This window comes from Petromyzon marinus, chromosome 35, assembly GCF_048934315.1.
Source record: "Petromyzon marinus isolate PM22_M1 ecotype Great Lakes invasive population chromosome 35, UKy_Petmar_22M1.pri1.0, whole genome shotgun sequence".
Classification (NCBI taxonomy): domain Eukaryota; kingdom Metazoa; phylum Chordata; class Hyperoartia; order Petromyzontiformes; family Petromyzontidae; genus Petromyzon; species Petromyzon marinus.
Window position 1 is genome coordinate 12,305,446 of NC_133701.1, and position 14,713 is coordinate 12,320,158.

Sequence of the window (14,713 nt, forward strand, 5' to 3'; positions counted from 1 at the left end):
TGCTTCTCGCCAGACTTCCAGACGCCTCTCCGGCCCCGGCAACAGCACCAAACAATCACAGCCTTCCCTGGCTCTCCCAGCTTAATTGTCCCAACATTACCTGCACTGTATTTGCCTTCATTACAGGCTGACCCAACATGAACCCCAATGACATTGCCTTCACAACAGGCTGACCCAACATAAACCGCACTGTCTCTGTTTCCATGCAATACGCACCTTTCTACTCCACTACACAGGCAAGAAGACTTGCTCATCACAAGTGATTCAAGCAAGACAATGCCCACCATTTGTTGACAAACTAGTTGTCGTTTAGACGGACGCATGATCCGAGAAATAGGGAATTCCAATATTTACTCAGAAACATCCGTGAAGAATAATCATAGCCAAGATGCATTTCATCAAGGAAATGCAGTCATTATTGGTAATGTTTAATTGAGGGTAGTGCTGCATCTTATCGCCAAATTTAATCGAAATTGTACTGCTAGTGTCATGCATGGTATGAAGCGTACAATTCGACTTCGTGCAGGGCTGGCCTACGGCCTATGTGAGGCAATGGTTCATGGAAAAATATATCACAGAACTGATTAACAAAATATCATCAAGTTACTTCATATCCACACCAGAAGGGCAGCACTATCTTACCTGCCCTATAACAGGAAGACAATTGGTCGTATAGTAGTTATAGCAGTGTAATATATTTTCATTTTACATGTTTTTAATGCTGACCCCTTGCATACCAACGTGATTTTTTGCATTGTGTTTCCCTCCATAATATATATGTAATGCTCTCAATCACTCTTTGTCCTTGTCTTTTGTTTTTCTCATATTTAAATTTCACCATACTTTCCTGCCAACTTCCATTATCGAATATTTCTCAATTCTATTGTGATAGCAAAGTTTAATTGAAATCACAAAATTGTTGTTAATTCACAAAAGAGCATCATTCTGTCAGAAGTGGGATTCGAACCCACGCCTCCAGGGGAGACTGTGACCTGAACGCAGCGCCTTAGACCGCTCGGCCATCCTGACTGTGGCATGGTGTCACAATAGGATAATTTTAATCCATTCTCAGCAATCGATCCACGTGGTTCGTGTGAAATATACATCCTCATTATTTATCCAGGTGTAGTGTTCGATGTCACTCGGACAACTTCTGTCTTTCTCCGAACACCGCTTTATCTACAACTCTCAGCATGTCCTACACATTCTACAGTATCCAGGTCGCCACGGCTCGCTCGCCGTGCTTCACTCGACTCGTTCGCCACCTTTGTCTCTCCATTCGCCACGATTACTTCACTTACTCCGCACTCAGCGTCTTCGCACACAGCAACTTCGCACACAGCGTCTTCGCACACAGCGACTTCGCACACAGCGTCTTACAAACTCTGTCTCTCAAACTCTCTCTATCAAACTCTCCATACTTCAATTCTGCTTGTTACTCGAAGCTCTCCAAACTCAAAATCCCGCTCCAATTGCCGACCCCCCAATGTATCCCCGCTATCATTACGCCTTAATTAATTAGTCCGCGTCCCAACGGCACTCCACTTGATCGTACACCTGCTTCTCGCCAGACTTCCAGACGCCTCTCCAGCCCCGGCAACAGCACCAAACAATCACAGCCTTCCTTGGCTCTCCCAGCTTAATTGTCCCAACATTACCTGCACTGTATTTGCCTTCATTACAGGCTGACCCAACATGAACCCCAATGACATTGCCTTCACAACAGGCTGACCCAACATAAACCGCACTGTCTCTGTTTCCATGCAATACGCACCTTTCTACTCCACTACACAGGCAAGAAGACTTGCTCATCACAAGTGATTCAAGCAAGACAATGCCCACCATTTGTTGACAAACTAGTTGTCGTTTAGACGGACGCATGATCCGAGAAATAGGGAATTCCAATATTTACTCAGAAACATCCGTGAAGAATAATCATAGCCAAGATGCATTTCATCAACGAAATGCAGTGATTATGAGTAATGTTTAATTGAGGGTAGTGCTGCATCTTATCGCCAAATTTAATCGAAATTGTACTGCTAGTGTCATGCATGGTATGAAGCGTACAATTCGACTTCGTGCAGGGCTGGCCTACAGCCTATGTGAGACAATGGTTCATGGAAAAATATATCACAGAACTGATTAACAAAATATCATCAAGTTACTTCATATCCACACCAGAAGGGCAGCACTATCTTACCTACCCTATAACAGGAAGACAATTGGTCGTATAGTAGTCATAGCCATGTTATAAATTTTCATTTTACATGTTTTTAATGCCGGTCCCTTGCATACCAATGTGATTTTTTGCATTGTGTTTCCCTCCATAACATATGTAATGCTCTCAATCACTCTTTGTGCGTGTCTTTTGTTTTTCTCATATTTATATTTCACCATACTTTCCTGCCAATTCCATTATCGAATATTTCTCAATTCTATTGTGATAGCAAAGTTTAATTGAAATTACAAAATTGTTGTTAATTCACAAAAGAGCATCATTCTGTCAGAAGTGGGATTCGAACCCACGCCTCCAGGGGAGACTGCGACCTGAACGCAGCGCCTTAGACCGCTCGGCCATCCTGACTGTGGCATGGTGTCACAATAGGATAATTTTAATCCATTCTCAGCAATCGATCCACGTGGTTCGTGTGAAATATACATCCTCATTATTTATCCAGGTGTAGTGTTCGATGTCACTCGGACAACTTCTGTCTTTCTCCGAACACCGTTTTATCTACAACTCTCAGCATGTCCTCCACATTCTACAGTATCCAGGTCGCCACGGCTCGCTCGCCGTGCGTCACTCGACTCGCTCGCCACCTTTGTCTCTCCATTCCCCACGATTACTTCACTTACTCCGCACTCAGCGTCTTCGCACACAGCGACTTCGCACACAGCGACTTCGCACACAGCGTCTTACAAACTCTGTCTCTCAAACTCTCTCTCTCAAACTCTCCACACTTCAATTCTGCCTGTTACTCCAAGCTCTCCAAACTCAAAATCGCGCTCCAATTGCCGACCCCCCAATATATCCCCGCTATCATTACGCCTTAATTAATTAGTCCGCGTCCCAACGGCACTCCGCGTGATCGTACACCTGCTTCTCGCCAGACTTCCAGACGCCTCTCCGGCCCCGGCAACAGCACCAAACAATCACAGCCGTCCTTGGCTCTCCCAGCTTAATTGTCCCAACATTACCTGCACTGTATTTGCCTTCGTTACAGGCTGACCCAACATGAACCCCAATGACATTGCCTTCACAACAGGCTGACCCAACATAAACCGCACTGTCTCTGTTTCCATGCAATACGCACCTTTCTACTCCACTACACAGGCAAGAAGACTTGCTCATCACAAGTGATTCAAGCAAGACAATGCCCACCATTTGTTGACAAACTAGTTGTCGTTTAGACGGACGCATGATCCGAGAAATAGGGAATTCCAATATTTACTCAGAAACATCCGTGAAGAATAATCATAGCCAAGATGCATTTCATCAACGAAATGCAGTGATTATGAGTAATGTTTAATTGAGGGTAGTGCTGCATCTTATCGCCAAATTTAATCGAAATTGTACTGCTAGTGTCATGCATGGTATGAAGCGTACAATTCGACTTCGTGCAGGGCTGGCCTACAGCCTATGTGAGACAATGGTTCATGGAAAAATATATCACAGAACTGATTAACAAAATATCATCAAGTTACTTCATATCCACACCAGAAGGGCAGCACTATCTTACCTACCCTATAACAGGAAGACAATTGGTCGTATAGTAGTCATAGCCATGTTATAAATTTTCATTTTACATGTTTTTAATGCCGGTCCCTTGCATACCAATGTGATTTTTTGCATTGTGTTTCCCTCCATAACATATGTAATGCTCTCAATCACTCTTTGTGCGTGTCTTTTGTTTTTCTCATATTTATATTTCACCATACTTTCCTGCCAATTCCATTATCGAATATTTCTCAATTCTATTGTGATAGCAAAGTTTAATTGAAATTACAAAATTGTTGTTAATTCACAAAAGAGCATCATTCTGTCAGAAGTGGGATTCGAACCCACGCCTCCAGGGGAGACTGCGACCTGAACGCAGCGCCTTAGACCGCTCGGCCATCCTGACTGTGGCATGGTGTCACAATAGGATAATTTTAATCCATTCTCAGCATCGATCCACGTGGTTCGTGTGAAATATACATTCTCATTATTTATCCAGGTGCAGTGTTCGATTTCACTCGGACAACTTCTGTCTTTCTCCAAACACCGCTTTATCTACAACTCTCAGCATGTCCTCCACATTCTACAGTATCCAGGTCGCCACGGCTCGCTCGCCGTGCGTCACTCGACTCGCTCGCCACCTTTGTCTCTCCATTCCCCACGATTACTTCACTTACTCCGCACTCAGCGTCTTCGCACACAGCGACTTCGCACACAGCGTCTTCGCACACAGCGACTTCGCACCCAGCGTCTTACAAACTCTGTCTCTCAAACTCTCTCTCTCAAACTCTCCACACTTCAATTCCGCCTGTTGACTCCAAGCTCTCCAAACTCAAAATCCCGCTCCAATAGGCGACCCCCCAATTTATCCCCGCTATCATTACGCCTTAATTAATTAGTCCGCGTCCCAACGGCACTCCGCGTGATCGTACACCTGCTTCTCGCCAGACTTCCAGACGCCTCCCCGGCCCCGGCAACAGCACCAAACAATCACAGCCGTCCTTGGCTCACCCAGCTTAATTGTCCCAACATTACCTGCACTGTATTTGCCTTCGTTACAGGCTGACCCAACATGAACCCCAATGACATTGCCTTCACAACAGGCTGACCCAACATAAACCGCACTGTCTCTGCTTCCATGCAATACGCACCTTTCTACTCCACTACACAGGCAAGAAGACTTCCTCATCACAAGTGATTCAAGCAAGACAATACCCATCATTTTTTGACAAACTAGTTGTCGTTTAGACGGACGCATGATCCGAGAAATAGGGAATTCCAATAATTACTCAGAAACATCCGTGAAGAATAATCATAGCAAAGATGCATTTCATCAAGGAAATGCAGTGATTCTTAGTAATGTTTAATTGAGGGTAGTGCCTGCATCTTATCGCCAAATTTAATCGAAATTGTAGTGCTAGTGTCATGCATGGTATTAAGCATACAATTCGACTTCGTGCAGGGCTGGCCTACGGATTACGTGAGACAATGGTTCATGGAAAAATATATCACAGAACTGATTAACAAAATATCATCAAGTTACTTCATATCCACACCAGAAGGGCAGCACTATACGACCTGCCCTATAACAGGAAGACAATTAGTCGTATAGTAGTCATAGCAGTGTTATAAATTTTAATTTTACATGTTTTTAATGCCGACCCCGTGCATACCAACGTGATTTTTTGCATTGTGTTTCCCTCCATAATATATATGTAATGCTCTCAATCATTCTTTGTCCGTGTCTTTTGTTTTTCTCATATTTATATTTCACCATACTTTCCTGCCAACTTCCATTATTGAAAATTTCTCAATTCTATAGTGATAGCAAAGTTTAATTGAAATCACAAAATTGTTGTTAATTCACAAAAGAGCATCATTCTGTCAGAAGTGGGATTCGAACCCACGCCTCCAGGGGAGACTGCAACCTGAACGTAGCACTTTAGACCGCTCGGCCATCCTGACTGTGGCATGGTGTCACAATAGGATAATTTCAATCCATTCTCAGCAATCGATCCACGTGGTTCGTGTGAAATATACATTCTCATTATTTATCCGGTCAAGACCACTTCCTCATCACCAGTGAATCAAGCAAGACAGTACCAACCATTATTGACAAACTAGTTGTCGTTTAGACGGACGCATGATCCTAGAAAGAGGGAATTCCAATATTTACTCAGAAACATCCGTGAAGAATAATCATAACCAAGATGCATTTGATCAAGGAAATGCAGTGATTGTCAGTAATGTTTAATTGAGGGTAGTGCCGAATTTTATCGCCAAATTTAATCGAAATTGTACCGCTAGTGTCATGTATGGTATTAAGCGTACAATTCGACTTCGTGCAGGGCTGGTCTACGGCCTATGTGAGACAATGGTTCATGGAAAAATATATCACAGAACTGAGTGACAAAATATCATCAAGTTACTTCATATCCACACCAGAAGGGCAGCACTATCCTACCTGCCCTACAACAGGAAGACAATTATGAGACCTCCTTTGCCAGTAACAAGATATAGTAATAGGTTTTACCCTTTTAACTGGCACAAAAAACTGACACCTTTATTCAAGGCATCATGTCTGCAATAACCGCAACACAAGGAGTCAAAATGCAAACAAAAAGACAACTCTGATAATAGGACAGTGCATATTATTCGATCCAACTTCCATTAATGAATATTTCTCAATTCTATAGTGATGGCAAAGTTTAATTGAAATCACAAAATTGATGTTAATTCACAAAAGAGCATCATTCTGTCAGAAGTGGGATTCGAACCCACGCCTCCAGGGGAGACTGCGACCTGAACGCAGCGCCTTAGACCGCTCGGCCATCCTGACTGTGGCATGGTGTCACAATAGGATAATTTTAATCCATTCTCAGCATCGATCCACGTGGTTCGTGTGAAATATACATTCTCATTATTTATCCAGGTGCAGTGTTCGATTTCACTCGGACAACTTCTGTCTTTCTCCAAACACCGCTTTATCTACAACTCTCAGCATGTCCTCCACATTCTACAGTATCCAGGTCGCCACGGCTCGCTCGCCGTGCGTCACTCGACTCGCTCGCCACCTTTGTCTCTCCATTCCCCACGATTACTTCACTTACTCCGCACTCAGCGTCTTCGCACACAGCGACTTCGCACACAGCGTCTTCGCACACAGCGACTTCGCACCCAGCGTCTTACAAACTCTGTCTCTCAAACTCTCTCTCTCAAACTCTCCACACTTCAATTCCGCCTGTTGACTCCAAGCTCTCCAAACTCAAAATCCCGCTCCAATAGGCGACCCCCCAATTTATCCCCGCTATCATTACGCCTTAATTAATTAGTCCGCGTCCCAACGGCACTCCGCGTGATCGTACACCTGCTTCTCGCCAGACTTCCAGACGCCTCCCCGGCCCCGGCAACAGCACCAAACAATCACAGCCGTCCTTGGCTCTCCCAGCTTAATTGTCCCAACATTACCTGCACTGTATTTGCCTTCGTTACAGGCTGACCCAACATGAACCCCAATGACATTGCCTTCACAACAGGCTGACCCAACATAAACCACACTGTCTCTGCTTCCATGCAATACGCACCTTTCTACTCCACTACACAGGCAAGAAGACTTCCTCATCACAAGTGATTCAAGCAAGACAATACCCATCATTTTTTGACAAACTAGTTGTCGTTTAGACGGACGCATGATCCGAGAAATAGGGAATTCCAATAATTACTCAGAAACATCCGTGAAGAATAATCATAGCAAAGATGCATTTCATCAAGGAAATGCAGTGATTCTTAGTAATGTTTAATTGAGGGTAGTGCCTGCATCTTATTGCCAAATTTAATCGAAATTGTAGTGCTAGTGTCATGCATGGTATTAAGCATACAATTCGACTTCGTGCAGGGCTGGCCTACGGATTACGTGAGACAATGGTTCATGGAAAAATATATCACAGAACTGATTAACAAAATATCATCAAGTTACTTCATATCCACACCAGAAGGGCAGCACTATACGACCTGCCCTATAACAGGAAGACAATTAGTCGTATAGTAGTCATAGCAGTGTTATAAATTTTAATTTTACATGTTTTTAATGCCGACCCCGTGCATACCAACGTGATTTTTTGCATTGTGTTTCCCTCCATAATATATATGTAATGCTCTCAATCATTCTTTGTCCGTGTCTTTTGTTTTTCTCATATTTATATTTCACCATACTTTCCTGCCAACTTCCATTATTGAAAATTTCTCAATTCTATAGTGATAGCAAAGTTTAATTGAAATCACAAAATTGTTGTTAATTCACAAAAGAGCATCATTCTGTCAGAAGTGGGATTCGAACCCACGACTCCAGGGGAGACTGCGACCTGAACGTAGCGCCTTAGACCGCTCGGCCATCCTGACTGTGGCATGGTGTCACAATAGGATAATTTCAATCCATTCTCAGCAATCGATCCACGTGGTTCGTGTGAAATATACATTCTCATTATTTATCCGGTCAAGACCACTTCCTCATCACCAGTAAATCAAGCAAGACAGTACCAACCATTATTGACAAACTAGTTGTCGTTTAGACGGACGCATGATCCTAGAAAGAGGGAATTCCAATATTTACTCAGAAACATCCGTGAAGAATAATCATAACCAAGATGCATTTGATCAAGGAAATGCAGTGATTGTCAGTAATGTTTAATTGAGGGTAGTGCCGAATTTTATCGCCAAATTTAATCGAAATTGTACCGCTAGTGTCATGTATGGTATTAAGCGTACAATTCGACTTCGTGCAGGGCTGGTCTACGGCCTATGTGAGACAATGGTTCATGGAAAAATATATCACAGAACTGAGTGACAAAATATCATCAAGTTACTTCATATCCACACCAGAAGGGCAGCACTATCCTACCTGCCCTACAACAGGAAGACAATTATGAGACCTCCTTTGCCAGTAACAAGATATAGTAATAGGTTTTACCCTTTTAACTGGCACAAAAAACTGACACCTTTATTCAAGGCATCATGTCTGCAATAACCGCAACACAAGGAGTCAAAATGCAAACAAAAAGACAACTCTGATAATAGGACAGTGCATATTATTCGATCCAACTTCCATTAATGAATATTTCTCAATTCTATAGTGATGGCAAAGTTTAATTGAAATCACAAAATTGATGTTAATTCACAAAAGAGCAGCATTCTGTCAGAAGTGGGATTCGAACCCACGCCTCCAGGGGAGACTGCGACCTGAACGCAGCGCCTTAGACCGCTCGGCCATCCTGACTGTGGCATGGTGTCACAATAGGATAATTTTAATCCATTCTCAGCATCGATCCACGTGGTTCGTGTGAAATATACATTCTCATTATTTATCCAGGTGCAGTGTTCGATTTCACTCGGACAACTTCTGTCTTTCTCCAAACACCGCTTTATCTACAACTCTCAGCATGTCCTCCACATTCTACAGTATCCAGGTCGCCACGGCTCGCTCGCCGTGCGTCACTCGACTCGCTCGCCACCTTTGTCTCTCCATTCCCCACGATTACTTCACTTACTCCGCACTCAGCGTCTTCGCACACAGCGACTTCGCACACAGCGTCTTCGCACACAGCGACTTCGCACCCAGCGTCTTACAAACTCTGTCTCTCAAACTCTCTCTCTCAAACTCTCCACACTTCAATTCCGCCTGTTGACTCCAAGCTCTCCAAACTCAAAATCCCGCTCCAATAGGCGACCCCCCAATTTATCCCCGCTATCATTACGCCTTAATTAATTAGTCCGCGTCCCAACGGCACTCCGCGTGATCGTACACCTGCTTCTCGCCAGACTTCCAGACGCCTCCCCGGCCCCGGCAACAGCACCAAACAATCACAGCCGTCCTTGGCTCACCCAGCTTAATTGTCCCAACATTACCTGCACTGTATTTGCCTTCGTTACAGGCTGACCCAACATGAACCCCAATGACATTGCCTTCACAACAGGCTGACCCAACATAAACCGCACTGTCTCTGCTTCCATGCAATACGCACCTTTCTACTCCACTACACAGGCAAGAAGACTTCCTCATCACAAGTGATTCAAGCAAGACAATACCCATCATTTTTTGACAAACTAGTTGTCGTTTAGACGGACGCATGATCCGAGAAATAGGGAATTCCAATAATTACTCAGAAACATCCGTGAAGAATAATCATAGCAAAGATGCATTTCATCAAGGAAATGCAGTGATTCTTAGTAATGTTTAATTGAGGGTAGTGCCTGCATCTTATCGCCAAATTTAATCGAAATTGTAGTGCTAGTGTCATGCATGGTATTAAGCATACAATTCGACTTCGTGCAGGGCTGGCCTACGGATTACGTGAGACAATGGTTCATGGAAAAATATATCACAGAACTGATTAACAAAATATCATCAAGTTACTTCATATCCACACCAGAAGGGCAGCACTATACGACCTGCCCTATAACAGGAAGACAATTAGTCGTATAGTAGTCATAGCAGTGTTATAAATTTTAATTTTACATGTTTTTAATGCCGACCCCGTGCATACCAACGTGATTTTTTGCATTGTGTTTCCCTCCATAATATATATGTAATGCTCTCAATCATTCTTTGTCCGTGTCTTTTGTTTTTCTCATATTTATATTTCACCATACTTTCCTGCCAACTTCCATTATTGAAAATTTCTCAATTCTATAGTGATAGCAAAGTTTAATTGAAATCACAAAATTGTTGTTAATTCACAAAAGAGCATCATTCTGTCAGAAGTGGGATTCGAACCCACGCCTCCAGGGGAGACTGCAACCTGAACGTAGCACTTTAGACCGCTCGGCCATCCTGACTGTGGCATGGTGTCACAATAGGATAATTTCAATCCATTCTCAGCAATCGATCCACGTGGTTCGTGTGAAATATACATTCTCATTATTTATCCGGTCAAGACCACTTCCTCATCACCAGTGAATCAAGCAAGACAGTACCAACCATTATTGACAAACTAGTTGTCGTTTAGACGGACGCATGATCCTAGAAAGAGGGAATTCCAATATTTACTCAGAAACATCCGTGAAGAATAATCATAACCAAGATGCATTTGATCAAGGAAATGCAGTGATTGTCAGTAATGTTTAATTGAGGGTAGTGCCGAATTTTATCGCCAAATTTAATCGAAATTGTACCGCTAGTGTCATGTATGGTATTAAGCGTACAATTCGACTTCGTGCAGGGCTGGTCTACGGCCTATGTGAGACAATGGTTCATGGAAAAATATATCACAGAACTGAGTGACAAAATATCATCAAGTTACTTCATATCCACACCAGAAGGGCAGCACTATCCTACCTGCCCTACAACAGGAAGACAATTATGAGACCTCCTTTGCCAGTAACAAGATATAGTAATAGGTTTTACCCTTTTAACTGGCACAAAAAACTGACACCTTTATTCAAGGCATCATGTCTGCAATAACCGCAACACAAGGAGTCAAAATGCAAACAAAAAGACAACTCTGATAATAGGACAGTGCATATTATTCGATCCAACTTCCATTAATGAATATTTCTCAATTCTATAGTGATGGCAAAGTTTAATTGAAATCACAAAATTGATGTTAATTCACAAAAGAGCATCATTCTGTCAGAAGTGGGATTCGAACCCACGCCTCCAGGGGAGACTGCGACCTGAACGCAGTGCCTTAGACCGCTCGGCCATCCTGACTGTGGCATGGTGTCACAATAGGATAATTTTAATCCATTCTCAGCATCGATCCACGTGGTTCGTGTGAAATATACATTCTCATTATTTATCCAGGTGCAGTGTTCGATTTCACTCGGACAACTTCTGTCTTTCTCCAAACACCGCTTTATCTACAACTCTCAGCATGTCCTCCACATTCTACAGTATCCAGGTCGCCACGGCTCGCTCGCCGTGCGTCACTCGACTCGCTCGCCACCTTTGTCTCTCCATTCCCCACGATTACTTCACTTACTCCGCACTCAGCGTCTTCGCACACAGCGACTTCGCACACAGCGTCTTCGCACACAGCGACTTCGCACCCAGCGTCTTACAAACTCTGTCTCTCAAACTCTCTCTCTCAAACTCTCCACACTTCAATTCCGCCTGTTGACTCCAAGCTCTCCAAACTCAAAATCCCGCTCCAATAGGCGACCCCCCAATTTATCCCCGCTATCATTACGCCTTAATTAATTAGTCCGCGTCCCAACGGCACTCCGCGTGATCGTACACCTGCTTCTCGCCAGACTTCCAGACGCCTCCCCGGCCCCGGCAACAGCACCAAACAATCACAGCCGTCCTTGGCTCTCCCAGCTTAATTGTCCCAACATTACCTGCACTGTATTTGCCTTCGTTACAGGCTGACCCAACATGAACCCCAATGACATTGCCTTCACAACAGGCTGACCCAACATAAACCACACTGTCTCTGCTTCCATGCAATACGCACCTTTCTACTCCACTACACAGGCAAGAAGACTTCCTCATCACAAGTGATTCAAGCAAGACAATACCCATCATTTTTTGACAAACTAGTTGTCGTTTAGACGGACGCATGATCCGAGAAATAGGGAATTCCAATAATTACTCAGAAACATCCGTGAAGAATAATCATAGCAAAGATGCATTTCATCAAGGAAATGCAGTGATTCTTAGTAATGTTTAATTGAGGGTAGTGCCTGCATCTTATTGCCAAATTTAATCGAAATTGTAGTGCTAGTGTCATGCATGGTATTAAGCATACAATTCGACTTCGTGCAGGGCTGGCCTACGGATTACGTGAGACAATGGTTCATGGAAAAATATATCACAGAACTGATTAACAAAATATCATCAAGTTACTTCATATCCACACCAGAAGGGCAGCACTATACGACCTGCCCTATAACAGGAAGACAATTAGTCGTATAGTAGTCATAGCAGTGTTATAAATTTTAATTTTACATGTTTTTAATGCCGACCCCGTGCATACCAACGTGATTTTTTGCATTGTGTTTCCCTCCATAATATATATGTAATGCTCTCAATCATTCTTTGTCCGTGTCTTTTGTTTTTCTCATATTTATATTTCACCATACTTTCCTGCCAACTTCCATTATTGAAAATTTCTCAATTCTATAGTGATAGCAAAGTTTAATTGAAATCACAAAATTGTTGTTAATTCACAAAAGAGCATCATTCTGTCAGAAGTGGGATTCGAACCCACGCCTCCAGGGGAGACTGCGACCTGAACGTAGCGCCTTAGACCGCTCGGCCATCCTGACTGTGGCATGGTGTCACAATAGGATAATTTCAATCCATTCTCAGCAATCGATCCACGTGGTTCGTGTGAAATATACATTCTCATTATTTATCCGGTCAAGACCACTTCCTCATCACCAGTGAATCAAGCAAGACAGTACCAACCATTATTGACAAACTAGTTGTCGTTTAGACGGACGCATGATCCTAGAAAGAGGGAATTCCAATATTTACTCAGAAACATCCGTGAAGAATAATCATAACCAAGATGCATTTGATCAAGGAAATGCAGTGATTGTCAGTAATGTTTAATTGAGGGTAGTGCCGAATTTTATCGCCAAATTTAATCGAAATTGTACCGCTAGTGTCATGTATGGTATTAAGCGTACAATTCGACTTCGTGCAGGGCTGGTCTACGGCCTATGTGAGACAATGGTTCATGGAAAAATATATCACAGAACTGAGTGACAAAATATCATCAAGTTACTTCATATCCACACCAGAAGGGCAGCACTATCCTACCTGCCCTACAACAGGAAGACAATTATGAGACCTCCTTTGCCAGTAACAAGATATAGTAATAGGTTTTACCCTTTTAACTGGCACAAAAAACTGACACCTTTATTCAAGGCATCATGTCTGCAATAACCGCAACACAAGGAGTCAAAATGCAAACAAAAAGACAACTCTGATAATAGGACAGTGCATATTATTCGATCCAACTTCCATTAATGAATATTTCTCAATTCTATAGTGATGGCAAAGTTTAATTGAAATCACAAAATTGATGTTAATTCACAAAAGAGCATCATTCTGTCAGAAGTGGGATTCGAACCCACGCCTCCAGGGGAGACTGCGACCTGAACGCAGCGCCTTAGACCGCTCGGCCATCCTGACTGTGGCATGGTGTCACAATAGGATAATTTTAATCCATTCTCAGCATCGATCCACGTGGTTCGTGTGAAATATGCATTCTCATTATTTATCCAGGTGCAGTGTTCGATTTCACTCGGACAACTTCTGTCTTTCTCCAAACACCGCTTTATCTACAACTCTCAGCATGTCCTCCACATTCTACAGTATCCAGGTCGCCACGGCTCGCTCGCCGTGCGTCACTCGACTCGCTCGCCACCTTTGTCTCTCCATTCCCCACGATTACTTCACTTACTCCGCACTCAGCGTCTTCGCACACAGCGACTTCGCACACAGCGTCTTCGCACACAGCGACTTCGCACCCAGCGTCTTACAAACTCTGTCTCTCAAACTCTCTCTCTCAAACTCTCCACACTTCAATTCCGCCTGTTGACTCCAAGCTCTCCAAACTCAAAATCCCGCTCCAATAGGCGACCCCCCAATTTATCCCCGCTATCATTACGCCTTAATTAATTAGTCCGCGTCCCAACGGCACTCCGCGTGATCGTACACCTGCTTCTCGCCAGACTTCCAGACGCCTCCCCGGCCCCGGCAACAGCACCAAACAATCACAGCCGTCCTTGGCTCTCCCAGCTTAATTGTCCCAACATTACCTGCACTGTATTTGCCTTCGTTACAGGCTGACCCAACATGAACCCCAATGACATTGCCTTCACAACAGGCTGACCCAACATAAACCACACTGTCTCTGCTTCCATGCAATACGCACCTTTCTACTCCACTACACAGGCAAGAAGACTTCCTCATCACAAGTGATTCAAGCAAGACAATACCCATCATTTTTTGACAAACTAGTTGTCGTTTAGACGGACGCATGATCC

At 43.5% G+C, this 14,713-nt stretch overlaps 8 non-coding genes across 8 annotated transcripts; all 8 read right to left on the reverse strand.

The window, feature by feature from the left end:
* Positions 1–946: 946 nt before the first annotated feature.
* On the reverse strand, positions 947–1,029 carry TRNAL-CAG (transfer RNA leucine (anticodon CAG)). Its single transcript has one exon. It is a non-coding gene; the product is annotated as a tRNA-Leu (tRNA).
* Positions 1,030–2,501: 1,472 nt separating this feature from the next.
* Positions 2,502–2,584, reverse strand: TRNAL-CAG (transfer RNA leucine (anticodon CAG)). The gene has a single exon. It is a non-coding gene; the product is annotated as a tRNA-Leu (tRNA).
* A 1,457-nt stretch (positions 2,585–4,041) lies between these two features.
* On the reverse strand, positions 4,042–4,124 carry TRNAL-CAG (transfer RNA leucine (anticodon CAG)). Its single transcript has one exon. It is a non-coding gene; the product is annotated as a tRNA-Leu (tRNA).
* Positions 4,125–6,474: 2,350 nt separating this feature from the next.
* On the reverse strand, positions 6,475–6,557 carry TRNAL-CAG (transfer RNA leucine (anticodon CAG)). The gene has a single exon. It is a non-coding gene; the product is annotated as a tRNA-Leu (tRNA).
* A 2,350-nt stretch (positions 6,558–8,907) lies between these two features.
* Positions 8,908–8,990, reverse strand: TRNAL-CAG (transfer RNA leucine (anticodon CAG)). Its single transcript has one exon. It is a non-coding gene; the product is annotated as a tRNA-Leu (tRNA).
* Positions 8,991–11,340: 2,350 nt separating this feature from the next.
* On the reverse strand, positions 11,341–11,423 carry TRNAL-CAG (transfer RNA leucine (anticodon CAG)). Its single transcript has one exon. It is a non-coding gene; the product is annotated as a tRNA-Leu (tRNA).
* A 1,476-nt stretch (positions 11,424–12,899) lies between these two features.
* TRNAL-CAG (transfer RNA leucine (anticodon CAG)) lies at positions 12,900–12,982 on the reverse strand. The gene has a single exon. It is a non-coding gene; the product is annotated as a tRNA-Leu (tRNA).
* A 791-nt stretch (positions 12,983–13,773) lies between these two features.
* TRNAL-CAG (transfer RNA leucine (anticodon CAG)) lies at positions 13,774–13,856 on the reverse strand. Its single transcript has one exon. It is a non-coding gene; the product is annotated as a tRNA-Leu (tRNA).
* Between the last annotated feature and the right edge of the window lie 857 nt (positions 13,857–14,713).